Here is a 24,170-nt window from a genome sequence, read left to right on the forward strand (position 1 = left end):
GCTAACGACACAGAGCATGGTCGGCGTACGCGCCAGCTGGCACGCGCAAGCGCAAGGCCTTGGACGATGGATAGCTCATCCGGACGAGGCGCAGCTGAATGCTTTAAAGGTCCATGGCTCAATCAAGATGCCTTAAAGTGCGGTCATAGGCAACGTCTCTGTGCCCTTCAGGGCTGCTTAAGTTGAAGTGATCTTACTGAGTGCGCTGTTCCATGTTGGGACCAGGAGGGGCGATGTAGCTCACCACCCTCTGAACTTCAGTTGCTACCACAGACAAGCCCATGCACAGCTTAGACTCAAGCTAAAAGTCCAGCAGCGTATGACACAGGCCATCAAGCCATTTTCATTAGTTTCGTGGGGAGCAGATCTGCCTTTCACGTGGGAAGTAGGTCTCCTCTGCCCTAACGAGGGGGGAGCTTCTGGACAAAGTCCATGCGGTCGGATTGGAAAACTGCCCTGCGATTGTGACTGCTGTCGGAGTAATGTGTTCAGCGCCTCGCTGGAAAATCAAAGAAAGGGCCACTGCGCCACGGGCAAAGTGGCTGATTTCGGTACGGCCAAGTCTCCAAGACGCAGGGTCCTGGCTCACGGTAAAGTGCAGGTGTATTTCACCATGTAAAGAATTGATCAGTACGTCAGTCCAAAGTCAAGCTGTACTGGTCCCATGTGGCCTGTGGAATCTCAAGGTGGCCTCGAGGAGTGTAGCTGGTTTCTGTAGTGTAGTGGTTATCACGTTCGCCTAACACGCGAAAGGTCCCCGGTTCGAAACCGGGCAGAAACACGAGAGCTCCTCTTCTGTTTTTCACGGCCCGAGAGAAACATTTTTCTTGCATGTACATCGATCGTCGTCACTGGGAGCTCCTTTGTCGTTCCTGCTTGACGGGCGCTCGGTCCCCGAGGCCGGTTAGCTCAGTTGGTTAGAGCGTGGTGCTAATAACGCCAAGGTCGAGGGTTCGATCCCCGTACGGGCCAAAACAGCTTTTTCACGTTAACCCAGCAAGCGCCGTGGCCTCTGTCAGTCTCTTTGCGTGGACCTTGGATAAAAGCTCTTGCTGGAGAATGCGGGCATCGATCCCGCTACCTCTCGCATGCTAAGCGAGCGCTCTACCATTTGAGCTAATTCCCCTTTTCCTTTGCTGCGCTCGTATCATTTGATGCCAAAGACATACCCGTCTCCAAAGCCCAGGGACTTCTTGGCTCACATGGTACAGGGCTAACGACACAGAGCATGGTCGGCGTACGCGCCAGCTGGCACGCGCAAGCGCAAGGCCTTGGACGATGGATAGCTCATCCGGACGAGGCGCAGCTGAATGCTTTAAAGGTCCATGGCTCAATCAAGATGCCTTAAAGTGCGGTCATAGGCAACGTCTCTGTGCCCTTCAGGGCTGCTTAAGTTGAAGTGATCTTACTGAGTGCGCTGTTCCATGTTGGGACCAGGAGGGGCGATGTAGCTCACCACCCTCTGAACTTCAGTTGCTACCACAGACAAGCCCATGCACAGCTTAGACTCAAGCTAAAAGTCCAGCAGCGTATGACACAGGCCATCAAGCCATTTTCATTAGTTTCGTGGGGAGCAGATCTGCCTTTCACGTGGGAAGTCGGTCTCCTCTGCCCTAACGAGGGGGGAGCTTCTGGACAAAGTCCATGCGGTCGGATTGGAAAACTGCCCTGCGATTGTGACTGCTGTCGGAGTAATGTGTTCAGCGCCTCGCTGGAAAATCAAAGAAAGGGCCACTGCGCCACGGGCAAAGTGGCTGATTTCGGTACGGCCAAGTCTCCAAGACGCAGGGTCCTGGCTCACGGTAAAGTGCAGGTGTATTTCACCATGTAAAGAATTGATCAGTACGTCAGTCCAAAGTCAAGCTGTACTGGTCCCATGTGGCCTGTGGAATGTCAAGGTGGCCTCAAGGAGTGTAGCTGGTTTCTGTAGTGTAGTGGTTATCACGTTCGCCTAACACGCGAAAGGTCCCCGGTTCGAAACCGGGCAGAAACACGAGAGCTCCTCTTCTGTTTTTCACGGCCCGAGAGAAACATTTTTCTTGCATGTACATCGATCGTCGTCACTGGGAGCTCCTTTGTCGTTCCTGCTTGACGGGCGCTCGGTCCCCAAGGCCGGTTAGCTCAGTTGGTTAGAGCGTGGTGCTAATAACGCCAAGGTCGCGGGTTCGATCCCCGTACGGGCCAAAACAGCTTTTTCACGTTAACCCAGCAAGCGCCGTGGCCTCTGTCAGTCTCTTTGCGTGGACCTTGGATAAAAGCTCTTGCTGGAGAATGCGGGCATCGATCCCGCTACCTCTCGCATGCTAAGCGAGCGCTCTACCATTTGAGCTAATTCCCCTTTTCCTTTGCTGCGCTCGTATCATTTGATGCCAAAGACATACCCGTCTCCAAAGCCCAGGGACTTCTTGGCTCACATGGTACAGGGCTAACGACACAGAGCATGGTCGGCATACGCGCCAGCTGGCACGCGCAAGCGCAAGGCCTTGGACGATGGATAGCTCATCCGGACGAGGCGCAGCTGAATGCTTTAAAGGTCCATGGCTCAATCAAGATGCCTTAAAGTGCGGTCATAGGCAACGTCTCTGTGCCCTTCAGGGCTGCTTAAGTTGAAGTGATCTTACTGAGTGCGCTGTTCCATGTTGGGACCAGGAGGGGCGATGTAGCTCACCACCCTCTGAACTTCAGTTGCTACCACAGACAAGCCCATGCACAGCTTAGACTCAAGCTAAAAGTCCAGCAGCGTATGACACAGGCCATCAAGCCATTTTCATTAGTTTCGTGGGGAGCAGATCTGCCTTTCACGTGGGAAGTCGGTCTCCTCTGCCCTAACGAGGGGGGAGCTTCTGGACAAAGTCCATGCGGTCGGATTGGAAAACTGCCCTGCGATTGTGACTGCTGTCGGAGTAATGTGTTCAGCGCCTCGCTGGAAAATCAAAGAAAGGGCCACTGCGCCACGGGCAAAGTGGCTGATTTCGGTACGGCCAAGTCTCCAAGACGCAGGGTCCTGGCTCACGGTAAAGTGCAGGTGTATTTCACCATGTAAAGAATTGATCAGTACGTCAGTCCAAAGTCAAGCTGTACTGGTCCCATGTGGCCTGTGGAATGTCAAGGTGGCCTCGAGGAGTGTAGCTGGTTTCTGTAGTGTAGTGGTTATCACGTTCGCCTAACACGCGAAAGGTCCCCGGTTCGAAACCGGGCAGAAACACGAGAGCTCCTCTTCTGTTTTTCACGGCCCGAGAGAAACATTTTTCTTGCATGTACATCGATCGTCGTCACTGGGAGCTCCTTTGTCGTTCCTGCTTGACGGGCGCTCGGTCCCCGAGGCCGGTTAGCTCAGTTGGTTAGAGCGTGGTGCTAATAACGCCAAGGTCGCGGGTTCGATCCCCGTACGGGCCAAAACAGCTTTTTCACGTTAACCCAGCAAGCGCCGTGGCCTCTGTCAGTCTCTTTGCGTGGACCTTGGATAAAAGCTCTTGCTGGAGAATGCGGGCATCGATCCCGCTACCTCTCGCATGCTAAGCAAGCGCTCTACCATTTGAGCTAATTCCCCTTTTCCTTTGCTGCACTCGTATCATTTGATGCCAAAGACATACCCGTCTCCAAAGCCCAGGGACTTCTTGGCTCACATGGTACAGGGCTAACGACACAGAGCATGGTCGGCATACGCGCCAGCTGGCACGCGCAAGCGCAAGGCCTTGGACGATGGATAGCTCATCCGGACGAGGCGCAGCTGAATGCTTTAAAGGTCCATGGCTCAATCAAGATGCCTTAAAGTGCGGTCATAGGCAACGTCTCTGTGCCCTTCAGGGCTGCTTAAGTTGAAGTGATCTTACTGAGTGCGCTGTTCCATGTTGGGACCAGGAGGGGCGATGTAGCTCACCACCCTCTGAACTTCAGTTGCTACCACAGACAAGCCCATGCACAGCTTAGACTCAAGCTAAAAGTCCAGCAGCGTATGACACAGGCCATCAAGCCATTTTCATTAGTTTCGTGGGGAGCAGATCTGCCTTTCACGTGGGAAGTCGGTCTCCTCTGCCCTAACGAGGGGGGAGCTTCTGGACAAAGTCCATGCGGTCGGATTGGAAAACTGCCCTGCGATTGTGACTGCTGTCGGAGTAATGTGTTCAGCGCCTCGCTGGAAAATCAAAGAAAGGGCCACTGCGCCACGGGCAAAGTGGCTGATTTCGGTACGGCCAAGTCTCCAAGACGCAGGGTCCTGGCTCACGGTAAAGTGCAGGTGTATTTCACCATGTAAAGAATTGATCAGTACGTCAGTCCAAAGTCAAGCTGTACTGGTCCCATGTGGCCTGTGGAATCTCAAGGTGGCCTCGAGGAGTGTAGCTGGTTTCTGTAGTGTAGTGGTTATCACGTTCGCCTAACACGCGAAAGGTCCCCGGTTCGAAACCGGGCAGAAACACGAGAGCTCCTCTTCTGTTTTTCACGGCCCGAGAGAAACATTTTTCTTACATGTACATCGATCGTCGTCACTGGGAGCTCCTTTGTCGTTCCTGCTTGACGGGCGCTCGGTCCCCGAGGCCGGTTAGCTCAGTTGGTTAGAGCGTGGTGCTAATAACGCCAAGGTCGCGGGTTCGATCCCCGTACGGGCCAAAACAGCTTTTTCACGTAAACCCAGCAAGCGCCGTGGCCTCTGTCAGTCTCTTTGCGTGGACCTTGGATAAAAGCTCTTGCTGGAGAATGCGGGCATCGATCCCGCTACCTCTCGCATGCTAAGCGAGCGCTCTACCATTTGAGCTAATTCCCCTTTTCCTTTGCTGCGCTCGTATCATTTGATGCCAAAGACATACCCGTCTCCAAAGCCCAGGGACTTCTTGGCTCACATGGTACAGGGCTAACGACACAGAGCATGGTCGGCATACGCGCCAGCTGGCACGCGCAAGCGCAAGGCCTTGGACGATGGATAGCTCATCCGGACGAGGCGCAGCTGAATGCTTTAAAGGTCCATGGCTCAATCAAGATGCCTTAAAGTGCGGTCATAGGCAACGTCTCTGTGCCCTTCAGGGCTGCTTAAGTTGAAGTGATCTTACTGAGTGCGCTGTTCCATGTTGGGACCAGGAGGGGCGATGTAGCTCACCACCCTCTGAACTTCAGTTGCTACCACAGACAAGCCCATGCACAGCTTAGACTCAAGCTAAAAGTCCAGCAGCGTATGACACAGGCCATCAAGCCATTTTCATTAGTTTCGTGGGGAGCAGATCTGCCTTTCACGTGGGAAGTCGGTCTCCTCTGCCCTAACGAGGGGGGAGCTTCTGGACAAAGTCCATGCGGTCGGATTGGAAAACTGCCCTGCGATTGTGACTGCTGTCGGAGTAATGTGTTCAGCGCCTCGCTGGAAAATCAAAGAAAGGGCCACTGCGCCACGGGCAAAGTGGCTGATTTCGGTACGGCCAAGTCTCCAAGACGCAGGGTCCTGGCTCACGGTAAAGTGCAGGTGTATTTCACCATGTAAAGAATTGATCAGTACGTCAGTCCAAAGTCAAGCTGTACTGGTCCCATGTGGCCTGTGGAATCTCAAGGTGGCCTCGAGGAGTGTAGCTGGTTTCTGTAGTGTAGTGGTTATCACGTTCGCCTAACACGCGAAAGGTCCCCGGTTCGAAACCGGGCAGAAACACGAGAGCTCCTCTTCTGTTTTTCACGGCCCGAGAGAAACATTTTTCTTGCATGTACATCGATCGTCGTCACTGGGAGCTCCTTTGTCGTTCCTGCTTGACGGGCGCTCGGTCCCCGAGGCCGGTTAGCTCAGTTGGTTAGAGCGTGGTGCTAATAACGCCAAGGTCGCGGGTTCGATCCCCGTACGGGCCAAAACAGCTTTTTCACGTTAACCCAGCAAGCGCCGTGGCCTCTGTCAGTCTCTTTGCGTGGACCTTGGATAAAAGCTCTTGCTGGAGAATGCGGGCATCGATCCCGCTACCTCTCGCATGCCAAGCAAGCGCTCTACCATTTGAGCTAATTCCCCTTTTCCTTTGCTGCGCTCGTATCATTTGATGCCAAAGACATACCCGTCTCCAAAGCCCAGGGACTTCTTGGCTCACATGGTACAGGGCTAACGACACAGAGCATGGTCGGCGTACGCGCCAGCTGGCACGCGCAAGCGCAAGGCCTTGGACGATGGATAGCTCATCCGGACGAGGCGCAGCTGAATGCTTTAAAGGTCCATGGCTCAATCAAGATGCCTTAAAGTGCGGTCATAGGCAACGTCTCTGTGCCCTTCAGGGCTGCTTAAGTTGAAGTGATCTTACTGAGTGCGCTGTTCCATGTTGGGACCAGGAGGGGCGATGTAGCTCACCACCCTCTGAACTTCAGTTGCTACCACAGACAAGCCCATGCACAGCTTAGACTCAAGCTAAAAGTCCAGCAGCGTATGACACAGGCCATCAAGCCATTTTCATTAGTTTCGTGGGGAGCAGATCTGCCTTTCACGTGGGAAGTCGGTCTCCTCTGCCCTAACGAGGGGGGAGCTTCTGGACAAAGTCCATGCGGTCGGATTGGAAAACTGCCCTGCGATTGTGACTGCTGTCGGAGTAATGTGTTCAGCGCCTCGCTGGAAAATCAAAGAAAGGGCCACTGCGCCACGGGCAAAGTGGCTGATTTCGGTACGGCCAAGTCTCCAAGACGCAGGGTCCTGGCTCACGGTAAAGTGCAGGTGTATTTCACCATGTAAAGAATTGATCAGTACGTCAGTCCAAAGTCAAGCTGTACTGGTCCCATGTGGCCTGTGGAATCTCAAGGTGGCCTCGAGGAGTGTAGCTGGTTTCTGTAGTGTAGTGGTTATCATGTTCGCCTAACACGCGAAAGGTCCCCGGTTCGAAACCGGGCAGAAACACAAGAGCTCCTCTTCTGTTTTTCACGGCCCGAGAGAAACATTTTTCTTGCATGTACATCGATCGTCGTCACTGGGAGCTCCTTTGTCATTCCTGCTTGACGGGCGCTCGGTCCCCGAGGCCGGTTAGCTCAGTCGGTTAGAGCGTGGTGCTAATAACGCCAAGGTCGCGGGTTCGATCCCCGTACGGGCCAAAACAGCTTTTTCACGTTAACCCAGCAAGCGCCGTGGCCTCTGTCAGTCTCTTTGCGTGGACCTTGGATAAAAGCTCTTGCTGGAGAATGCGGGCATCGATCCCGCTACCTCTCGCATGCTAAGCGAGCGCTCTACCATTTGAGCTAATTCCCCTTTTCCTTTGCTGCGCTCGTATCATTTGATGCCAAAGACATACCCGTCTCCAAAGCCCAGGGACTTCTTGGCTCACATGGTACAGGGCTAACGACACAGAGCATGGTCGGCGTACGCGCCAGCTGGCACGCGCAAGCGCAAGGCCTTGGACGATGGATAGCTCATCCGGACGAGGCGCAGGTGAATGCTTTAAAGGTCCATGGCTCAATCAAGATGCCTTAAAGTGCGGTCATAGGCAACGTCTCTGTGCCCTTCAGGGCTGCTTAAGTTGAAGTGATCTTACTGAGTGCGCTGTTCCATGTTGGGACCAGGAGGGGCGATGTAGCTCACCACCCTCTGAACTTCAGTTGCTACCACAGACAAGCCCATGCACAGCTTAGACTCAAGCTAAAAGTCCAGCAGCGTATGACACAGGCCATCAAGCCATTTTCATTAGTTTCGTGGGGAGCAGATCTGCCTTTCACGTGGGAAGTCGGTCTCCTCTGCCCTAACGAGGGGGGAGCTTCTGGACAAAGTCCATGCGGTCGGATTGGAAAACTGCCCTGCGATTGTGACTGCTGTCGGAGTAATGTGTTCAGCGCCTCGCTGGAAAATCAAAGAAAGGGCCACTGCGCCACGGGCAAAGTGGCTGATTTCGGTACGGCCAAGTCTCCAAGACGCAGGGTCCTGGCTCACGGTAAAGTGCAGGTGTATTTCACCATGTAAAGAATTGATCAGTACGTCAGTCCAAAGCCAAGCTGTACTGGTCCCATGTGGCCTGTGGAATCTCAAGGTGGCCTCAAGGAGTGTAGCTGGTTTCTGTAGTGTAGTGGTTATCACGTTCGCCTAACACGCGAAAGGTCCCCGGTTCGAAACCGGGCAGAAACACGAGAGCTCCTCTTCTGTTTTTCACGGCCCGAGAGAAACATTTTTCTTGCATAAACATCGATCGTCGTCACTGGGAGCTCCTTTGTCGTTCCTGCTTGACGGGCGCTCGGTCCCCGAGGTCGGTTAGCTCAGTTGGTTAGAGCGTGGTGCTAATAACGCCAAGGTCGCGGGTTCGATCCCCGTATGGGCCAAAACAGCTTTTTCACGTTAACCCAGCAAGCGCCGTGGCCTCTGTCAGTCTCTTTGCGTGGACCTTGGATAAAAGCTCTTGCTGGAGAATGCGGGCATCGATCCCGCTACCACTCGCATGCTAAGCGAGCGCTCTACCATTTGAGCTAATTCCCCTTTTCCTTTGCTGCGCTCGTATCATTTGATGCCAAAGACATACCCGTCTCCAAAGCCCAGGGACTTCTTGGCTCACATGGTACAGGGCTAACGACACAGAGCATGGTCGGCGTACGCGCCAGCTGGCACGCGCAAGCGCAAGGCCTTGGACGATGGATAGCTCATCCGGACGAGGCGCAGGTGAATGCTTTAAAGGTCCATGGCTCAATCAAGATGCCTTAAAGTGCGGTCATAGGCAACGTCTCTGTGCCCTTCAGGGCTGCTTAAGTTGAAGTGATCTTACTGAGTGCGCTGTTCCATGTTGGGACCAGGAGGGGCGATGTAGCTCACCACCCTCTGAACTTCAGTTGCTACCACAGACAAGCCCATGCACAGCTTAGACTCAAGCTAAAAGTCCAGCAGCGTATGACACAGGCCATCAAGCCATTTTCATTAGTTTCGTGGGGAGCAGATCTGCCTTTCACGTGGGAAGTCGGTCTCCTCTGCCCTAACGAGGGGGGAGCTTCTGGACAAAGTCCATGCGGTCGGATTGGAAAACTGCCCTGCGATTGTGACTGCTGTCGGAGTAATGTGTTCAGCGCCTCGCTGGAAAATCAAAGAAAGGGCCACTGCGCCACGGGCAAAGTGGCTGATTTCGGTACGGCCAAGTCTCCAAGACGCAGGGTCCTGGCTCACGGTAAAGTGCAGGTGTATTTCACCATGTAAAGAATTGATCAGTACGTCAGTCCAAAGTCAAGCTGTACTGGTCCCATGTGGCCTGTGGAATCTCAAGGTGGCCTCGAGGAGTGTAGCTGGTTTCTGTAGTGTAGTGGTTATCACGTTCGCCTAACACGCGAAAGGTCCCCGATTCGAAACCGGGCAGAAACACGAGAGCTCCTCTTCTGTTTTTCACGGCCCGAGAGAAACATTCTTCTTGCATGTACATCGATCGTCGTCACTGGGAGCTCCTTTGTCGTTCCTGCTTGACGGGCGTTCGGTCCCCGAGGCCGGTTAGCTCAGTTGGTTAGAGCGTGGTGCTAATAACGCCAAGGTCGCGGGTTCGATCCCCGTACGGGCCAAAACAGCTTTTTCACGTTAACCCAGCAAGCGCCGTGGCCTCTGTCAGTCTCTTTGCGTGGACCTTGGATAAAAGCTCTTGCTGGAGAATGCGGGCATCGATCCCGCTACCTCTCGCATGCTAAGCGAGCGCTCTACCATTTGAGCTAATTCCCCTTTTCCTTTGCTGCGCTCGTATCATTTGATGCCAAAGACATACCCGTCTCCAAAGCCCAGGGACTTCTTGGCTCACATGGTACAGGGCTAACGACACAGAGCATGGTCGGCGTACGCGCCAGCTGACACGCGCAAGCGCAAGGCCTTGGACGATGGATAGCTCATCCGGACGAGGCGCAGCTGAATGCTTTAAAGGTCCATGGCTCAATCAAGATGCCTTAAAGTGCGGTCATAGGCAACGTCTCTGTGCCCTTCAGGGCTGCTTAAGTTGAAGTGATCTTACTGAGTGCGCTGTTCCATGTTGGGACCAGGAGGGGCGATGTAGCTCACCACCCTCTGAACTTTAGTTGCTACCACAGACAAGCCCATGCACAGCTTAGACTCAAGCTAAAAGTCCAGCAGCGTATGACACAGGCCATCAAGCCATTTTCATTAGTTTCGTGGGGAGCAGATCTGCCTTTCACGTGGGAAGTCGGTCTCCTCTGCCCTAACGAGGGGGGAGCTTCTGGACAAAGTCCATGCGGTCGGATTGGAAAACTGCCCTGCGATTGTGACTGCTGTCGGAGTAATGTGTTCAGCGCCTCGCTGGAAAATCAAAGAAAGGGCCACTGCGCCACGGGCAAAGTGGCTGATTTCGGTACGGCCAAGTCTCCAAGACGCAGGGTCCTGGCTCACGGTAAAGTGCAGGTGTATTTCACCATGTAAAGAATTGATCAGTACGTCAGTCCAAAGTCAAGCTGTACTGGTCCCATGTGGCCTGTGGAATCTCAAGGTGGCCTCGAGGAGTGTAGCTGGTTTCTGTAGTGTAGTGGTTATCACGTTTGCCTAACACGCGAAAGGTCCCCGGTTCGAAACCGGGCAGAAACACGAGAGCTCCTCTTCTGTTTTTCACGGCCCGAGAGAAACATTTTTCTTGCATGTACATCGATCGTCGTCACTGGGAGCTCCTTTGTCGTTCCTGCTTGACGGGCGCTCGGTCCCCGAGGCCGGTTAGCTCAGTTGGTTAGAGCGTGGTGCTAATAACGCCAAGGTCGCGGGTTCGATCCCCGTACGGGCTAAAACAGCTTTTTCACGTTAACCCAGCAAGCGCCGTGGCCTCTGTCAGTCTCTTTGCGTGGACCTTGGATAAAAGCTCTTGCTGGAGAATGCGGGCATCGATCCCGCTACCTCTCGCATGCTAAGCGAGCGCTCTACCATTTGAGCTAATTCCCCTTTTCCTTTGCTGCGCTCGTATCATTTGATGCCAAAGACATACCCGTCTCCAAAGCCCAGGGACTTCTTGGCTCACATGGTACAGGGCTAACGACACAGAGCATGGTCGGCGTACGCGCCAGCTGACACGCGCAAGCGCAAGGCCTTGGACGATGGATAGCTCATCCGGACGAGGCGCAGCTGAATGCTTTAAAGGTCCATGGCTCAATCAAGATGCCTTAAAGTGCGGTCATAGGCAACGTCTCTGTGCCCTTCAGGGCTGCTTAAGTTGAAGTGATCTTACTGAGTGCGCTGTTCCATGTTGGGACCAGGAGGGGCGATGTAGCTCACCACCCTCTGAACTTTAGTTGCTACCACAGACAAGCCCATGCACAGCTTAGACTCAAGCTAAAAGTCCAGCAGCGTATGACACAGGCCATCAAGCCATTTTCATTAGTTTCGTGGGGAGCAGATCTGCCTTTCACGTGGGAAGTCGGTCTCCTCTGCCCTAACGAGGGGGGAGCTTCTGGACAAAGTCCATGCGGTCGGATTGGAAAACTGCCCTGCGATTGTGACTGCTGTCGGAGTAATGTGTTCAGCGCCTCGCTGGAAAATCAAAGAAAGGGCCACTGCGCCACGGGCAAAGTGGCTGATTTCGGTACGGCCAAGTCTCCAAGACGCAGGGTCCTGGCTCACGGTAAAGTGCAGGTGTATTTCACCATGTAAAGAATTGATCAGTACGTCAGTCCAAAGTCAAGCTGTACTGGTCCCATGTGGCCTGTGGAATCTCAAGGTGGCCTCGAGGAGTGTAGCTGGTTTCTGTAGTGTAGTGGTTATCACGTTTGCCTAACACGCGAAAGGTCCCCGGTTCGAAACCGGGCAGAAACACGAGAGCTCCTCTTCTGTTTTTCACGGCCCGAGAGAAACATTTTTCTTGCATGTACATCGATCGTCGTCACTGGGAGCTCCTTTGTCGTTCCTGCTTGACGGGCGCTCGGTCCCCGAGGCCGGTTAGCTCAGTTGGTTAGAGCGTGGTGCTAATAACGCCAAGGTTGCGGGTTCGATCCCCGTACGGGCCAAAACAGCTTTTTCACGTTAACCCAGCAAGCGCCGTGGCCTCTGTCAGTCTCTTTGCGTGGACCTTGGATAAAAGCTCTTGCTGGAGAATGCGGGCATCGATCCCGCTACCTCTCGCATGCTAAGCGAGCGCTATACCATTTGAGCTAATTCCCCTTTTCCTTTGCTGCGCTCGTATCATTTGATGCCAAAGACATACCCGTCTCCAAAGCCCAGGGACTTCTTGGCTCACATGGTACAGGGCTAACGACACAGAGCATGGTCGGCGTACGCGCCAGCTGGCACGCGCAAGCGCAAGGCCTTGGACGATGGATAGCTCATCCGGACGAGGCGCAGGTGAATGCTTTAAAGGTCCATGGCTCAATCAAGATGCCTTAAAGTGCGGTCATAGGCAACGTCTCTGTGCCCTTCAGGGCTGCTTAAGTTGAAGTGATCTTACTGAGTGCGCTGTTCCATGTTGGGACCAGGAGGGGCGATGTAGCTCACCACCCTCTGAACTTCAGTTGCTACCACAGACAAGCCCATGCACAGCTTAGACTCAAGCTAAAAGTCCAGCAGCGTATGACACAGGCCATCAAGCCATTTTCATTAGTTTCGTGGGGAGCAGATCTGCCTTTCACGTGGGAAGTCGGTCTCCTCTGCCCTAACGAGGGGGGAGCTTCTGGACAAAGTCCATGCGGTCGGATTGGAAAACTGCCCTGCGATTGTGACTGCTGTCGGAGTAATGTGTTCAGCGCCTCGCTGGAAAATCAAAGAAAGGGCCACTGCGCCACGGGCAAAGTGGCTGATTTCGGTACGGCCAAGTCTCCAAGACGCAGGGTCCTGGCTCACGGTAAAGTGCAGGTGTATTTCACCATGTAAAGAATTGATCAGTACGTCAGTCCAAAGTCAAGCTGTACTGGTCCCATGTGGCCTGTGGAATCTCAAGGTGGCCTCGAGGAGTGTAGCTGGTTTCTGTAGTGTAGTGGTTATCACGTTCGCCTAACACGCGAAAGGTCCCCGGTTCGAAACCGGGCAGAAACACGAGAGCTCCTCTTCTGTTTTTCACGGCCCGAGAGAAACATTTTTCTTGCATGTACATCGATCGTCGTCACTGGGAGCTCCTTTGTCGTTCCTGCTTGACGGGCGCTCGGTCCCCGAGGCCGGTTAGCTCAGTTGGTTAGAGCGTGGTGCTAATAACGCCAAGGTCGCGGGTTCGATCCCCGTACGGGCCAAAACAGCTTTTTCACGTTAACCCAGCAAGCGCCGTGGCCTCTGTCAGTCTCTTTGCGTGGACCTTGGATAAAAGCTCTTGCTGGAGAATGCGGGCATCGATCCCGCTACCTCTCGCATGCTAAGCGAGCGCTCTACCATTTGAGCTAATACCCCTTTTCCTTTGCTGCGCTCGTATCATTTGATGCCAAAGACATACCCGTCTCCAAAGCCCAGGGACTTCTTGGCTCACATGGTACAGGGCTAACGACACAGAGCATGGTCGGCGTACGCGCCAGCTGGCACGCGCAAGCGCAAGGCCTTGGACGATGGATAGCTCATCCGGACGAGGCGCAGCTGAATGCTTTAAAGGTCCATGGCTCAATCAAGATGCCTTAAAGTGCGGTCATAGGCAACGTCTCTGTGCCCTTCAGGGCTGCTTAAGTTGAAGTGATCTTACTGAGTGCGCTGTTCCATGTTGGGACCAGGAGGGGCGATGTAGCTCACCACCCTCTGAACTTCAGTTGCTACCACAGACAAGCCCATGCACAGCTTAGACTCAAGCTAAAAGTCCAGCAGCGTATGGCACAGGCCATCAAGCCATTTTCATTAGTTTCGTGGGGAGCAGATCTGCCTTTCACGTGGGAAGTCGGTCTCCTCTGCCCTAACGAGGGGGGAGCTTCTGGACAAAGTCCATGCGGTCGGATTGGAAAACTGCCCTGCGATTGTGACTGCTGTCGGAGTAATGTGTTCAGCGCCTCGCTGGAAAATCAAAGAAAGGGCCACTGCGCCACGGGCAAAGTGGCTGATTTCGGTACGGCCAAGTCTCCAAGACGCAGGGTCCTGGCTCACGGTAAAGTGCAGGTGTATTTCACCATGTAAAGAATTGATCAGTACGTCAGTCCAAAGTCAAGCTGTACTGGTCCCATGTGGCCTGTGGAATCTCAAGGTGGCCTCGAGGAGTGTAGCTGGTTTCTGTAGTGTAGTGGTTATCACGTTCGCCTAACACGCGAAAGGTCCCCGGTTCGAAACCGGGCAGAAACACGAGAGCTCCTCTTCTGTTTTTCACGGCCCGAGAGAAACATTTTTCTTGCATGTACATCGATCGTCGTCACTGGGAGCTCCTTTGTCGTTCCTGCTTGACGGGCGCTCGGTCCCCGAGGCCGGTTAGCTCAGTTGGTTAGAGCGTGGTGCTAATAACGCCAAGGTCGCGGGTTCGATCCCCGTACGGGCCAAAACAGCTTTTTCACGTTAACCCAGCAAGCGCCGTGGCCTCTGTCAGTCTCTTTGCGTGGACCTTGGATAAAAGCTCTTGCTGGAGAATGCGGGCATCGATCCCGCTACCTCTCGCATGCTAAGCGAGCGCTCTACCATTTGAGCTAATACCCCTTTTCCTTTGCTGCGCTCGTATCATTTGATGCCAAAGACATACCCGTCTCCAAAGCCCAGGGACTTCTTGGCTCACATGGTACAGGGCTAACGACACAGAGCATGGTCGGCGTACGCGCCAGCTGGCACGCGCAAGCGCAAGGCCTTGGACGATGGATAGCTCATCCGGACGAGGCGCAGCTGAATGCTTTAAAGGTCCATGGCTCAATCAAGATGCCTTAAAGTGCGGTCATAGGCAACGTCTCTGTGCCCTTCAGGGCTGCTTAAGTTGAAGTGATCTTACTGAGTGCGCTGTTCCATGTTGGGACCAGGAGGGGCGATGTAGCTCACCACCCTCTGAACTTCAGTTGCTACCACAGACAAGCCCATGCACAGCTTAGACTCAAGCTAAAAGTCCAGCAGCGTATGGCACAGGCCATCAAGCCATTTTCATTAGTTTCGTGGGGAGCAGATCTGCCTTTCACGTGGGAAGTCGGTCTCCTCTGCCCTAACGAGGGGGGAGCTTCTGGACAAAGTCCATGCGGTCGGATTGGAAAACTGCCCTGCGATTGTGACTGCTGTCGGAGTAATGTGTTCAGCGCCTCGCTGGAAAATCAAAGAAAGGGCCACTGCGCCACGGGCAAAGTGGCTGATTTCGGTACGGCCAAGTCTCCAAGACGCAGGGTCCTGGCTCACGGTAAAGTGCAGGTGTATTTCACCATGTAAAGAATTGATCAGTACGTCAGTCCAAAGTCAAGCTGTACTGGTCCCATGTGGCCTGTGGAATCTCAAGGTGGCCTCGAGGAGTGTAGCTGGTTTCTGTAGTGTAGTGGTTATCACGTTTGCCTAACACGCGAAAGGTCCCCGGTTCGAAACCGGGCAGAAACACGAGAGCTCCTCTTCTGTTTTTCACGGCCCGAGAGAAACATTTTTCTTGCATGTACATCGATCGTCGTCACTGGGAGCTCCTTTGTCGTTCCTGCTTGACGGGCGCTCGGTCCCCGAGGCCGGTTAGCTCAGTTGGTTAGAGCGTGGTGCTAATAACGCCAAGGTTGCGGGTTCGATCCCCGTACGGGCCAAAACAGCTTTTTCACGTTAACCCAGCAAGCGCCGTGGCCTCTGTCAGTCTCTTTGCGTGGACCTTGGATAAAAGCTCTTGCTGGAGAATGCGGGCATCGATCCCGCTACCTCTCGCATGCTAAGCGAGCGCTATACCATTTGAGCTAATTCCCCTTTTCCTTTGCTGCGCTCGTATCATTTGATGCCAAAGACATACCCGTCTCCAAAGCCCAGGGACTTCTTGGCTCACATGGTACAGGGCTAACGACACAGAGCATGGTCGGCGTACGCGCCAGCTGGCACGCGCAAGCGCAAGGCCTTGGACGATGGATAGCTCATCCGGACGAGGCGCAGCTGAATGCTTTAAAGGTCCATGGCTCAATCAAGATGCCTTAAAGTGCGGTCATAGGCAACGTCTCTGTGCCCTTCAGGGCTGCTTAAGTTGAAGTGATCTTACTGAGTGCGCTGTTCCATGTTGGGACCAGGAGGGGCGATGTAGCTCACCACCCTCTGAACTTCAGTTGCTACCACAGACAAGCCCATGCACAGCTTAGACTCAAGCTAAAAGTCCAGCAGCGTATGACACAGGCCATCAAGCCATTTTCATTAGTTTCGTGGGGAGCAGATCTGCCTTTCACGTGGGAAGTCGGTCTCCTCTGCCCTAACGAGGGGGGAGCTTCTGGACAAAGTCCATGCGGTCGGATTGGAAAACTGCCCTGCGATTGTGACTGCTGTCGGAGTAATGTGTTCAGCGCCTCGCTGGAAAATCAAAGAAAGGGCCACTGCGCCACGGGCAAAGTGGCTGATTTCGGTACGGCCAAGTCTCCAAGACGCAGGGTCCTGGCTCACGGTAAAGTGCAGGTGTATTTCACCATGTAAAGAATTGATCAGTACGTCAGTCCAAAGTCAAGCTGTACTGGTCCCATGTGGCCTGTGGAATCTCAAGGTGGCCTCGAGGAGTGTAGCTGGTTTCTGTAGTGTAGTGGTTATCACGTTCGCCTAACACGCGAAAGGTCCCCGGTTCGAAACCGGGCAGAAACACGAGAGCTCCTCTTCTGTTTTTCACGGCCCGAGAGAAACATTTTTCTTGCATGTACATCGATCGTCGTCACTGGGAGCTCCTTTGTCGTTCCTGCTTGACGGGCGCTCGGTCCCCGAGGCCGGTTAGCTCAGTTGGTTAGAGCGTGGTGCTAATAACGCCAAGGTCGCGGGTTCGATCCCCGTACGGGCCAAAACAGCTTTTTCACGTTAACCCAGCAAGCGCCGTGGCCTCTGTCAGTCTCTTTGCGTGGACCTTGGATAAAAGCTCTTGCTGGAGAATGCGGGCATCGATCCCGCTACCTCTCGCATGCTAAGCGAGCGCTCTACCATTTGAGCTAATACCCCTTTTCCTTTGCTGCGCTCGTATCATTTGATGCCAAAGACATACCCGTCTCCAAAGCCCAGGGACTTCTTGGCTCACATGGTACAGGGCTAACGACACAGAGCATGGTCGGCGTACGCGCCAGCTGGCACGCGCAAGCGCAAGGCCTTGGACGATGGATAGCTCATCCGGACGAGGCGCAGCTGAATGCTTTAAAGGTCCATGGCTCAATCAAGATGCCTTAAAGTGCGGTCATAGGCAACGTCTCTGTGCCCTTCAGGGCTGCTTAAGTTGAAGTGATCTTACTGAGTGCGCTGTTCCATGTTGGGACCAGGAGGGGCGATGTAGCTCACCACCCTCTGAACTTCAGTTGCTACCACAGACAAGCCCATGCACAGCTTAGACTCAAGCTAAAAGTCCAGCAGCGTATGGCACAGGCCATCAAGCCATTTTCATTAGTTTCGTGGGGAGCAGATCTGCCTTTCACGTGGGAAGTCGGTCTCCTCTGCCCTAACGAGGGGGGAGCTTCTGGACAAAGTCCATGCGGTCGGATTGGAAAACTGCCCTGCGATTGTGACTGCTGTCGGAGTAATGTGTTCAGCGCCTCGCTGGAAAATCAAAGAAAGGGCCACTGCGCCACGGGCAAAGTGGCTGATTTCGGTACGGCCAAGTCTCCAAGACGCAGGGTCCTGGCTCACGGTAAAGTGCAGGTGTATTTCACCATGTAAAGAATTGATCAGTACGTCAGTCCAAAGTCAAGCTGTACTGGTCCCATGTGGCCTGTGGAATCTCAAGGTGGCCTCGAGGAGTGTAGCTGGTTTCTGTAGTGTAGTGGTTATCACGTTCGCCTAACACGCGAAAGGTCCCCGGTTCGAAACCGGGCAGAAACACGAGAGCTCCTCTTCTGTTTTTCACGGCCCGAGAGAAACATTTTTCTTGCATGTACATCGATCGTCGTCACTGGGAGCTCCTTTGTCGTTCCTGCTTGACGGGCGCTCGGTCCCCGAGGCCGGTTAGCTCAGTTGGTTAGAGCGTGGTGCTAATAACGCCAAGGTCGCGGGTTCGATCCCCGTACGGGCCAAAACAGCTTTTTCACGTTAACCCAGCAAGCGCCGTGGCCTCTGTCAGTCTCTTTGCGTGGACCTTGGATAAAAGCTCTTGCTGGAGAATGCGGGCATCGATCCCGCTACCTCTCGCATGCTAAGCGAGCGCTCTACCATTTGAGCTAATACCCCTTTTCCTTTGCTGCGCTCGTATCATTTGATGCCAAAGACATACCCGTCTCCAAAGCCCAGGGACTTCTTGGCTCACATGGTACAGGGCTAACGACACAGAGCATGGTCGGCGTACGCGCCAGCTGGCACGCGCAAGCGCAAGGCCTTGGACGATGGATAGCTCATCCGGACGAGGCGCAGCTGAATGCTTTAAAGGTCCATGGCTCAATCAAGATGCCTTAAAGTGCGGTCATAGGCAACGTCTCTGTGCCCTTCAGGGCTGCTTAAGTTGAAGTGATCTTACTGAGTGCGCTGTTCCATGTTGGGACCAGGAGGGGCGATGTAGCTCACCACCCTCTGAACTTCAGTTGCTACCACAGACAAGCCCATGCACAGCTTAGACTCAAGCTAAAAGTCCAGCAGCGTATGGCACAGGCCATCAAGCCATTTTCATTAGTTTCGTGGGGAGCAGATCTGCCTTTCACGTGGGAAGTCGGTCTCCTCTGCCCTAACGAGGGGGGAGCTTCTGGACAAAGTCCATGCGGTCGGATTGGAAAACTGCCCTGCGATTGTGACTGCTGTCGGAGTAATGTGTTCAGCGCCTCGCTGGAAAATCAAAGAAAGGGCCACTGCGCCACGGGCAAAGTGGCTGATTTCGGTACGGCCAAGTCTCCAAGACGCAGGGTCCTGGCTCACGGTAAAGTGCAGGTGTATTTCACCATGTAAAGAATTGATCAGTACGTCAGTCCAAAGTCAAGCTGTACTGGTCCCATGTGGCCTGTGGAATCTCAAGGTGGCCTCGAGGAGTGTAGCTGGTTTCTGTAGTGTAGTGGTTATCACGTTCGCCTAACACGCGAAAGGTCCCCGGTTCGAAACCGGGCAGAAACACGAGAGCTCCTCTTCTGTTTTTCACGGCCCGAGAGAAACATTCTTCTTGCATGTTCATCGATCGTCGTCACTGGGAGCTCCTTTGTCGTTCCTGCTTGACGGGCGCTCGGTCCCCGAGGCCGGTTAGCTCAGTTGGTTAGAGCGTGGTGCTAATAACGCCAAGGTCGCGGGTTCGATCCCCGTACGGGCCAAAACAGCTTTTTCACGTTAACCCAGCAAGCGCCGTGGCCTCTGTCAGTCTCTTTGCGTGGACCTTGGATAAAAGCTCTTGCTGGAGAATGCGGGCATCGATCCCGCTACCTCTCGCATGCTAAGCGAGCGCTCTACCATTTGAGCTAATTCCCCTTTTCCTTTGCTGCGCTCGTATCATTTGATGCCAAAGACATACCCGTCTCCAAAGCCCAGGGACTTCTTGGCTCACATGGTACAGGGCTAACGACACAGAGCATGGTCGGCGTACGCGCCAGCTGGCACGCGCAAGCGCAAGGCCTTGGACGATGGATAGCTCATCCGGACGAGGCGCAGCTGAATGCTTTAAAGGTCCATGGCTCAATCAAGATGCCTTAAAGTGCGGTCATAGGCAACGTCTCTGTGCCCTTCAGGGCTGCTTAAGTTGAAGTGATCTTACTGAGTGCGCTGTTCCATGTTGGGACCAGGAGGGGCGATGTAGCTCACCACCCTCTGAACTTCAGTTGCTACCACAGACAAGCCCATGCACAGCTTAGACTCAAGCTAAAAGTCCAGCAGCGTATGGCACAGGCCATCAAGCCATTTTCATTAGTTTCGTGGGGAGCAGATCTGCCTTTCACGTGGGAAGTCGGTCTCCTCTGCCCTAACGAGGGGGGAGCTTCTGGACAAAGTCCATGCGGTCGGATTGGAAAACTGCCCTGCGATTGTGACTGCTGTCGGAGTAATGTGTTCAGCGCCTCGCTGGAAAATCAAAGAAAGGGCCACTGCGCCACGGGCAAAGTGGCTGATTTCGGTACGGCCAAGTCTCCAAGACGCAGGGTCCTGGCTCACGGTAAAGTGCAGGTGTATTTCACCATGTAAAGAATTGATCAGTACGTCAGTCCAAAGTCAAGCTGTACTGGTCCCATGTGGCCTGTGGAATCTCAAGGTGGCCTCGAGGAGTGTAGCTGGTTTCTGTAGTGTAGTGGTTATCACGTTCGCCTAACACGCGAAAGGTCCCCGGTTCGAAACCGGGCAGAAACACGAGAGCTCCTCTTCTGTTTTTCACGGCCCGAGAGAAACATTTTTCTTGCATGTACATCGATCGTCGTCACTGGGAGCTCCTTTGTCGTTCCTGCTTGACGGGCGCTCGGTCCCCGAGGCCGGTTAGCTCAGTTGGTTAGAGCGTGGTGCTAATAACGCCAAGGTCGCGGGTTCGATCCCCGTACGGGCCAAAACAGCTTTTTCACGTTAACCCAGCAAGCGCCGTGGCCTCTGTCAGTCTCTTTGCGTGGACCTTGGATAAAAGCTCTTGCTGGAGAATGCGGGCATCGATCCCGCTACCTCTCGCATGCTAAGCGAGCGCTCTACCATTTGAGCTAATTCCCCTTTTCCTTTGCTGCGCTCGTATCATTTGATGCCAAAGACATACCCGTCTCCAAAGCCCAGGGACTTCTTGGCTCACATGGTACAGGGCTAACGACACAGAGCATGGTCGGCGTACGCGCCAGCTGGCACGCGCAAGCGCAAGGCCTTGGACGATGGATAGCTCATCCGGACGAGGCGCAGCTGAATGCTTTAAAGGTCCATGGCTCAATCAAGATGCCTTAAAGTGCGGTCATAGGCAACGTCTCTGTGCCCTTCAGGGCTGCTTAAGTTGAAGTGATCTTACTGAGTGCGCTGTTCCATGTTGGGACCAGGAGGGGCGATGTAGCTCACCACCCTCTGAACTTCAGTTGCTACCACAGACAAGCCCATGCACAGCTTAGACTCAAGCTAAAAGTCCAGCAGCGTATGGCACAGGCCATCAAGCCATTTTCATTAGTTTCGTGGGGAGCAGATCTGCCTTTCACGTGGGAAGTCGGTCTCCTCTGCCCTAACGAGGGGGGAGCTTCTGGACAAAGTCCATGCGGTCGGATTGGAAAACTGCCCTGCGATTGTGACTGCTGTCGGAGTAATGTGTTCAGCGCCTCGCTGGAAAATCAAAGAAAGGGCCACTGCGCCACGGGCAAAGTGGCTGATTTCGGTACGGCCAAGTCTCCAAGACGCAGGGTCCTGGCTCACGGTAAAGTGCAGGTGTATTTCACCATGTAAAGAATTGATCAGTACGTCAGTCCAAAGTCAAGCTGTACTGGTCCCATGTGGCCTGTGGAATCTCAAGGTGGCCTCGAGGAGTGTAGCTGGTTTCTGTAGTGTAGTGGTTATCACGTTCGCCTAACACGCGAAAGGTTTCTCGGTTCGAAACCGGGCAGAAACACGAGAGCTCCTCTTCTGTTTTTCACGGCCCGAGAGAAACATTTTTCTTGCATGTTCATCGATCGTCGTCACTGGGAGCTCCTTTGTCGTTCCTGCTTGACGGGCGCTCGGTCCCCGAGGCCGGTTAGCTCAGTTGGTTAGAGCGTGGTGCTAATAACGCCAAGGTCGCGGGTTCGATCCCCGTACGGGCCAAAACAGCTTTTTCACGTTAACCCAGCAAGCGCCGTGGCCTCTGTCAGTCTCTTTGCGTGGACCTTGGATAAAAGCTCTTGCTGGAGAATGCGGGCATCGATCCCGCTACCTCTCGCATGCTAAGCGAGCGCTCTACCATTTGAGCTAATTCCCCTTTTCCTTTGCTGCGCTCGTATCATTTGATGCCAAAGACATACCCGTCTCCAAAGCCCAGGGACTTCTTGGCTCACATGGTACAGGGCTAACGACACAGAGCATGGTCGGCGTACGCGCCAGCTGGCACGCGCAAGCGCAAGGCCTTGGACGATGGATAGCTCATCCGGACGAGGCGCAGCTGAATGCTTTAAAGGTCCATGGCTCAATCAAGATGCCTTAAAGTGCGGTCATAGGCAACGTCTCTGTGCCCTTCAGGGCTGCTTAAGTTGAAGTGATCTTACTGAGTGCGCTGTTCCATGTTGGGACCAGGAGGGGCGATGTAGCTCACCACCCTCTGAACTTCAGTTGCTACCACAGACAAGCCCATGCACAGCTTAGACTCAAGCTAAAAGTCCAGCAGCGTATGGCACAGGCCATCAAGCCATTTTCATTAGTTTCGTGGGGAGCAGATCTGCCTTTCACGTGGGAAGTCGGTCTCCTCTGCCCTAACGAGGGGGGAGCTTCTGGACAAAGTCCATGCGGTCGGATTGGAAAACTGCCCTGCGATTGTGACTGCTGTCGGAGTAATGTGTTCAGCGCCTCGCTGGAAAATCAAAGAAAGGGCCACTGCGCCACGGGCAAAGTGGCTGATTTCGGTACGGCCAAGTCTCCAAGACGCAGGGTCCTGGCTCACGGTAAAGTGCAGGTGTATTTCACCATGTAAAGAATTGATCAGTACGTCAGTCCAAAGTCAAGCTGTACTGGTCCCATGTGGCCTGTGGAATCTCAAGGTGGCCTCGAGGAGTGTAGCTGGTTTCTGTAGTGTAGTGGTTATCACGTTCGCCTAACACGCGAAAGGTCCCCGGTTCGAAACCGGGCAGAAACACGAGAGCTCCTCTTCTGTTTTTCACGGCCCGAGAGAAACATTTTTCTTGCATGTTCATCGATCGTCGTCACTGGGAGCTCCTTTGTCGTTCCTGCTTGACGGGCGCTCGGTCCCCGAGGCCGGTTAGCTCAGTTGGTTAGAGCGTGGTGCTAATAACGCCAAGGTCGCGGGTTCGATCCCCGTACGGGCCAAAACAGCTTTTTCACGTTAACCCAGCAAGCGCCGTGGCCTCTGTCAGTCTCTTTGCGTGGACCTTGGATAAAAGCTCTTGCTGGAGAATGCGGGCATCGATCCCGCTACCTCTCGCATGCTAAGCGAGCGCTCTACCATTTGAGCTAATTCCCCTTTTCCTTTGCTGCGCTCGTATCATTTGATGCCAAAGACATACCCGTCTCCAAAGCCCAGGGACTTCTTGGCTCACATGGTACAGGGCTAACGACACAGAGCATGGTCGGCGTACGCGCCAGCTGGCACGCGCAAGCGCAAGGCCTTGGACGATGGATAGCTCATCCGGACGAGGCGCAGCTGAATGCTTTAAAGGTCCATGGCTCAATCAAGATGCCTTAAAGTGCGGTCATAGGCAACGTCTCTGTGCCCTTCAGGGCTGCTTAAGTTGAAGTGATCTTACTGAGTGCGCTGTTCCATGTTGGGACCAGGAGGGGCGATGTAGCTCACCACCCTCTGAACTTCAGTTGCTACCACAGACAAGCCCATGCACAGCTTAGACTCAAGCTAAAAGTCCAGCAGCGTATGGCACAGGCCATCAAGCCATTTTCATTAGTTTCGTGGGGAGCAGATCTGCCTTTCACGTGGGAAGTCGGTCTCCTCTGCCCTAACGAGGGGGGAGCTTCTGGACAAAGTCCATGCGGTCGGATTGGAAAACTGCCCTGCGATTGTGACTGCTGTCGGAGTAATGTGTTCAGCGCCTCGCTGGAAAATCAAAGAAAGGGCCACTGCGCCACGGGCAAAGTGGCTGATTTCGGTACGGCCAAGTCTCCAAGACGCAGGGTCCTGGCTCACGGTAAAGTGCAGGTGTATTTCACCATGTAAAGAATTGATCAGTACGTCAGTCCAAAGTCAAGCTGTACTGGTCCCATGTGGCCTGTGGAATCTCAAGGTGGCCTCGAGGAGTGTAGCTGGTTTCTGTAGTGTAGTGGTTATCACGTTCGCCTAACACGCGAAAGGTCCCCGGTTCGAAACCGGGCAGAAACACGAGAGCTCCTCTTCTGTTTTTCACGGCCCGAGAGAAACATTTTTCTTGCATGTTCATCGATCGTCGTCACTGGGAGCTCCTTTGTCGTTCCTGCTTGACGGGCGCTCGGTCCCCGAGGCCGGTTAGCTCAGTTGGTTAGAGCGTGGTGCTAATAACGCCAAGGTCGCGGGTTCGATCCCCGTACGGGCCAAAACAGCTTTTTCACGTTAACCCAGCAAGCGCCGTGGCCTCTGTCAGTCTCTTTGCGTGGACCTTGGATAAAAGCTCTTGCTGGAGAATGCGGGCATCGATCCCGCTACCTCTCGCATGCTAAGCGAGCGCTCTACCATTTGAGCTAATTCCCCTTTTCCTTTGCTGCG

The 24,170-nt window shown here is 54.0% G+C and overlaps 39 non-coding genes across 39 annotated transcripts; 28 read left to right on the top strand and 11 right to left on the bottom strand.

The window, feature by feature from the left end:
- The first annotated feature begins 708 nt into the window (after nt 1–708).
- trnav-aac (transfer RNA valine (anticodon AAC)) lies at nt 709–781 on the top strand. Its single transcript has one exon. It is a non-coding gene; the product is annotated as a tRNA-Val (tRNA).
- Nucleotides 782–1,053: 272 nt separating this feature from the next.
- On the bottom strand, nt 1,054–1,126 carry trnaa-agc (transfer RNA alanine (anticodon AGC)). The gene has a single exon. It is a non-coding gene; the product is annotated as a tRNA-Ala (tRNA).
- A 794-nt stretch (nt 1,127–1,920) lies between these two features.
- On the top strand, nt 1,921–1,993 carry trnav-aac (transfer RNA valine (anticodon AAC)). The gene has a single exon. It is a non-coding gene; the product is annotated as a tRNA-Val (tRNA).
- Nucleotides 1,994–2,110: 117 nt separating this feature from the next.
- On the top strand, nt 2,111–2,184 carry trnai-aau (transfer RNA isoleucine (anticodon AAU)). The gene has a single exon. It is a non-coding gene; the product is annotated as a tRNA-Ile (tRNA).
- An 81-nt stretch (nt 2,185–2,265) lies between these two features.
- Nucleotides 2,266–2,338, bottom strand: trnaa-agc (transfer RNA alanine (anticodon AGC)). The gene has a single exon. It is a non-coding gene; the product is annotated as a tRNA-Ala (tRNA).
- Nucleotides 2,339–3,132: 794 nt separating this feature from the next.
- trnav-aac (transfer RNA valine (anticodon AAC)) lies at nt 3,133–3,205 on the top strand. Its single transcript has one exon. It is a non-coding gene; the product is annotated as a tRNA-Val (tRNA).
- A 117-nt stretch (nt 3,206–3,322) lies between these two features.
- trnai-aau (transfer RNA isoleucine (anticodon AAU)) lies at nt 3,323–3,396 on the top strand. Its single transcript has one exon. It is a non-coding gene; the product is annotated as a tRNA-Ile (tRNA).
- Nucleotides 3,397–4,344: 948 nt separating this feature from the next.
- On the top strand, nt 4,345–4,417 carry trnav-aac (transfer RNA valine (anticodon AAC)). Its single transcript has one exon. It is a non-coding gene; the product is annotated as a tRNA-Val (tRNA).
- A 117-nt stretch (nt 4,418–4,534) lies between these two features.
- trnai-aau (transfer RNA isoleucine (anticodon AAU)) lies at nt 4,535–4,608 on the top strand. The gene has a single exon. It is a non-coding gene; the product is annotated as a tRNA-Ile (tRNA).
- An 81-nt stretch (nt 4,609–4,689) lies between these two features.
- trnaa-agc (transfer RNA alanine (anticodon AGC)) lies at nt 4,690–4,762 on the bottom strand. The gene has a single exon. It is a non-coding gene; the product is annotated as a tRNA-Ala (tRNA).
- Nucleotides 4,763–5,556: 794 nt separating this feature from the next.
- trnav-aac (transfer RNA valine (anticodon AAC)) lies at nt 5,557–5,629 on the top strand. The gene has a single exon. It is a non-coding gene; the product is annotated as a tRNA-Val (tRNA).
- A 117-nt stretch (nt 5,630–5,746) lies between these two features.
- Nucleotides 5,747–5,820, top strand: trnai-aau (transfer RNA isoleucine (anticodon AAU)). The gene has a single exon. It is a non-coding gene; the product is annotated as a tRNA-Ile (tRNA).
- Nucleotides 5,821–7,113: 1,293 nt separating this feature from the next.
- On the bottom strand, nt 7,114–7,186 carry trnaa-agc (transfer RNA alanine (anticodon AGC)). Its single transcript has one exon. It is a non-coding gene; the product is annotated as a tRNA-Ala (tRNA).
- A 794-nt stretch (nt 7,187–7,980) lies between these two features.
- On the top strand, nt 7,981–8,053 carry trnav-aac (transfer RNA valine (anticodon AAC)). Its single transcript has one exon. It is a non-coding gene; the product is annotated as a tRNA-Val (tRNA).
- Nucleotides 8,054–9,382: 1,329 nt separating this feature from the next.
- trnai-aau (transfer RNA isoleucine (anticodon AAU)) lies at nt 9,383–9,456 on the top strand. The gene has a single exon. It is a non-coding gene; the product is annotated as a tRNA-Ile (tRNA).
- Nucleotides 9,457–9,537: 81 nt separating this feature from the next.
- Nucleotides 9,538–9,610, bottom strand: trnaa-agc (transfer RNA alanine (anticodon AGC)). Its single transcript has one exon. It is a non-coding gene; the product is annotated as a tRNA-Ala (tRNA).
- Nucleotides 9,611–10,749: 1,139 nt separating this feature from the next.
- trnaa-agc (transfer RNA alanine (anticodon AGC)) lies at nt 10,750–10,822 on the bottom strand. Its single transcript has one exon. It is a non-coding gene; the product is annotated as a tRNA-Ala (tRNA).
- Nucleotides 10,823–12,828: 2,006 nt separating this feature from the next.
- On the top strand, nt 12,829–12,901 carry trnav-aac (transfer RNA valine (anticodon AAC)). Its single transcript has one exon. It is a non-coding gene; the product is annotated as a tRNA-Val (tRNA).
- A 117-nt stretch (nt 12,902–13,018) lies between these two features.
- On the top strand, nt 13,019–13,092 carry trnai-aau (transfer RNA isoleucine (anticodon AAU)). Its single transcript has one exon. It is a non-coding gene; the product is annotated as a tRNA-Ile (tRNA).
- A 948-nt stretch (nt 13,093–14,040) lies between these two features.
- trnav-aac (transfer RNA valine (anticodon AAC)) lies at nt 14,041–14,113 on the top strand. Its single transcript has one exon. It is a non-coding gene; the product is annotated as a tRNA-Val (tRNA).
- Nucleotides 14,114–14,230: 117 nt separating this feature from the next.
- trnai-aau (transfer RNA isoleucine (anticodon AAU)) lies at nt 14,231–14,304 on the top strand. Its single transcript has one exon. It is a non-coding gene; the product is annotated as a tRNA-Ile (tRNA).
- Nucleotides 14,305–16,464: 2,160 nt separating this feature from the next.
- On the top strand, nt 16,465–16,537 carry trnav-aac (transfer RNA valine (anticodon AAC)). The gene has a single exon. It is a non-coding gene; the product is annotated as a tRNA-Val (tRNA).
- A 117-nt stretch (nt 16,538–16,654) lies between these two features.
- Nucleotides 16,655–16,728, top strand: trnai-aau (transfer RNA isoleucine (anticodon AAU)). Its single transcript has one exon. It is a non-coding gene; the product is annotated as a tRNA-Ile (tRNA).
- Nucleotides 16,729–17,676: 948 nt separating this feature from the next.
- On the top strand, nt 17,677–17,749 carry trnav-aac (transfer RNA valine (anticodon AAC)). Its single transcript has one exon. It is a non-coding gene; the product is annotated as a tRNA-Val (tRNA).
- A 117-nt stretch (nt 17,750–17,866) lies between these two features.
- On the top strand, nt 17,867–17,940 carry trnai-aau (transfer RNA isoleucine (anticodon AAU)). Its single transcript has one exon. It is a non-coding gene; the product is annotated as a tRNA-Ile (tRNA).
- A 948-nt stretch (nt 17,941–18,888) lies between these two features.
- trnav-aac (transfer RNA valine (anticodon AAC)) lies at nt 18,889–18,961 on the top strand. Its single transcript has one exon. It is a non-coding gene; the product is annotated as a tRNA-Val (tRNA).
- Nucleotides 18,962–19,078: 117 nt separating this feature from the next.
- On the top strand, nt 19,079–19,152 carry trnai-aau (transfer RNA isoleucine (anticodon AAU)). Its single transcript has one exon. It is a non-coding gene; the product is annotated as a tRNA-Ile (tRNA).
- An 81-nt stretch (nt 19,153–19,233) lies between these two features.
- Nucleotides 19,234–19,306, bottom strand: trnaa-agc (transfer RNA alanine (anticodon AGC)). The gene has a single exon. It is a non-coding gene; the product is annotated as a tRNA-Ala (tRNA).
- Nucleotides 19,307–20,100: 794 nt separating this feature from the next.
- On the top strand, nt 20,101–20,173 carry trnav-aac (transfer RNA valine (anticodon AAC)). The gene has a single exon. It is a non-coding gene; the product is annotated as a tRNA-Val (tRNA).
- A 117-nt stretch (nt 20,174–20,290) lies between these two features.
- On the top strand, nt 20,291–20,364 carry trnai-aau (transfer RNA isoleucine (anticodon AAU)). Its single transcript has one exon. It is a non-coding gene; the product is annotated as a tRNA-Ile (tRNA).
- An 81-nt stretch (nt 20,365–20,445) lies between these two features.
- trnaa-agc (transfer RNA alanine (anticodon AGC)) lies at nt 20,446–20,518 on the bottom strand. The gene has a single exon. It is a non-coding gene; the product is annotated as a tRNA-Ala (tRNA).
- A 985-nt stretch (nt 20,519–21,503) lies between these two features.
- trnai-aau (transfer RNA isoleucine (anticodon AAU)) lies at nt 21,504–21,577 on the top strand. Its single transcript has one exon. It is a non-coding gene; the product is annotated as a tRNA-Ile (tRNA).
- An 81-nt stretch (nt 21,578–21,658) lies between these two features.
- On the bottom strand, nt 21,659–21,731 carry trnaa-agc (transfer RNA alanine (anticodon AGC)). The gene has a single exon. It is a non-coding gene; the product is annotated as a tRNA-Ala (tRNA).
- A 794-nt stretch (nt 21,732–22,525) lies between these two features.
- trnav-aac (transfer RNA valine (anticodon AAC)) lies at nt 22,526–22,598 on the top strand. The gene has a single exon. It is a non-coding gene; the product is annotated as a tRNA-Val (tRNA).
- A 117-nt stretch (nt 22,599–22,715) lies between these two features.
- Nucleotides 22,716–22,789, top strand: trnai-aau (transfer RNA isoleucine (anticodon AAU)). Its single transcript has one exon. It is a non-coding gene; the product is annotated as a tRNA-Ile (tRNA).
- An 81-nt stretch (nt 22,790–22,870) lies between these two features.
- trnaa-agc (transfer RNA alanine (anticodon AGC)) lies at nt 22,871–22,943 on the bottom strand. Its single transcript has one exon. It is a non-coding gene; the product is annotated as a tRNA-Ala (tRNA).
- A 794-nt stretch (nt 22,944–23,737) lies between these two features.
- On the top strand, nt 23,738–23,810 carry trnav-aac (transfer RNA valine (anticodon AAC)). Its single transcript has one exon. It is a non-coding gene; the product is annotated as a tRNA-Val (tRNA).
- Nucleotides 23,811–23,927: 117 nt separating this feature from the next.
- trnai-aau (transfer RNA isoleucine (anticodon AAU)) lies at nt 23,928–24,001 on the top strand. The gene has a single exon. It is a non-coding gene; the product is annotated as a tRNA-Ile (tRNA).
- Nucleotides 24,002–24,082: 81 nt separating this feature from the next.
- Nucleotides 24,083–24,155, bottom strand: trnaa-agc (transfer RNA alanine (anticodon AGC)). The gene has a single exon. It is a non-coding gene; the product is annotated as a tRNA-Ala (tRNA).
- Nucleotides 24,156–24,170: the final 15 nt, after the last annotated feature.

Source organism: Hoplias malabaricus, chromosome 15 (genome assembly GCF_029633855.1).
Source record: "Hoplias malabaricus isolate fHopMal1 chromosome 15, fHopMal1.hap1, whole genome shotgun sequence".
Classification (NCBI taxonomy): domain Eukaryota; kingdom Metazoa; phylum Chordata; class Actinopteri; order Characiformes; family Erythrinidae; genus Hoplias; species Hoplias malabaricus.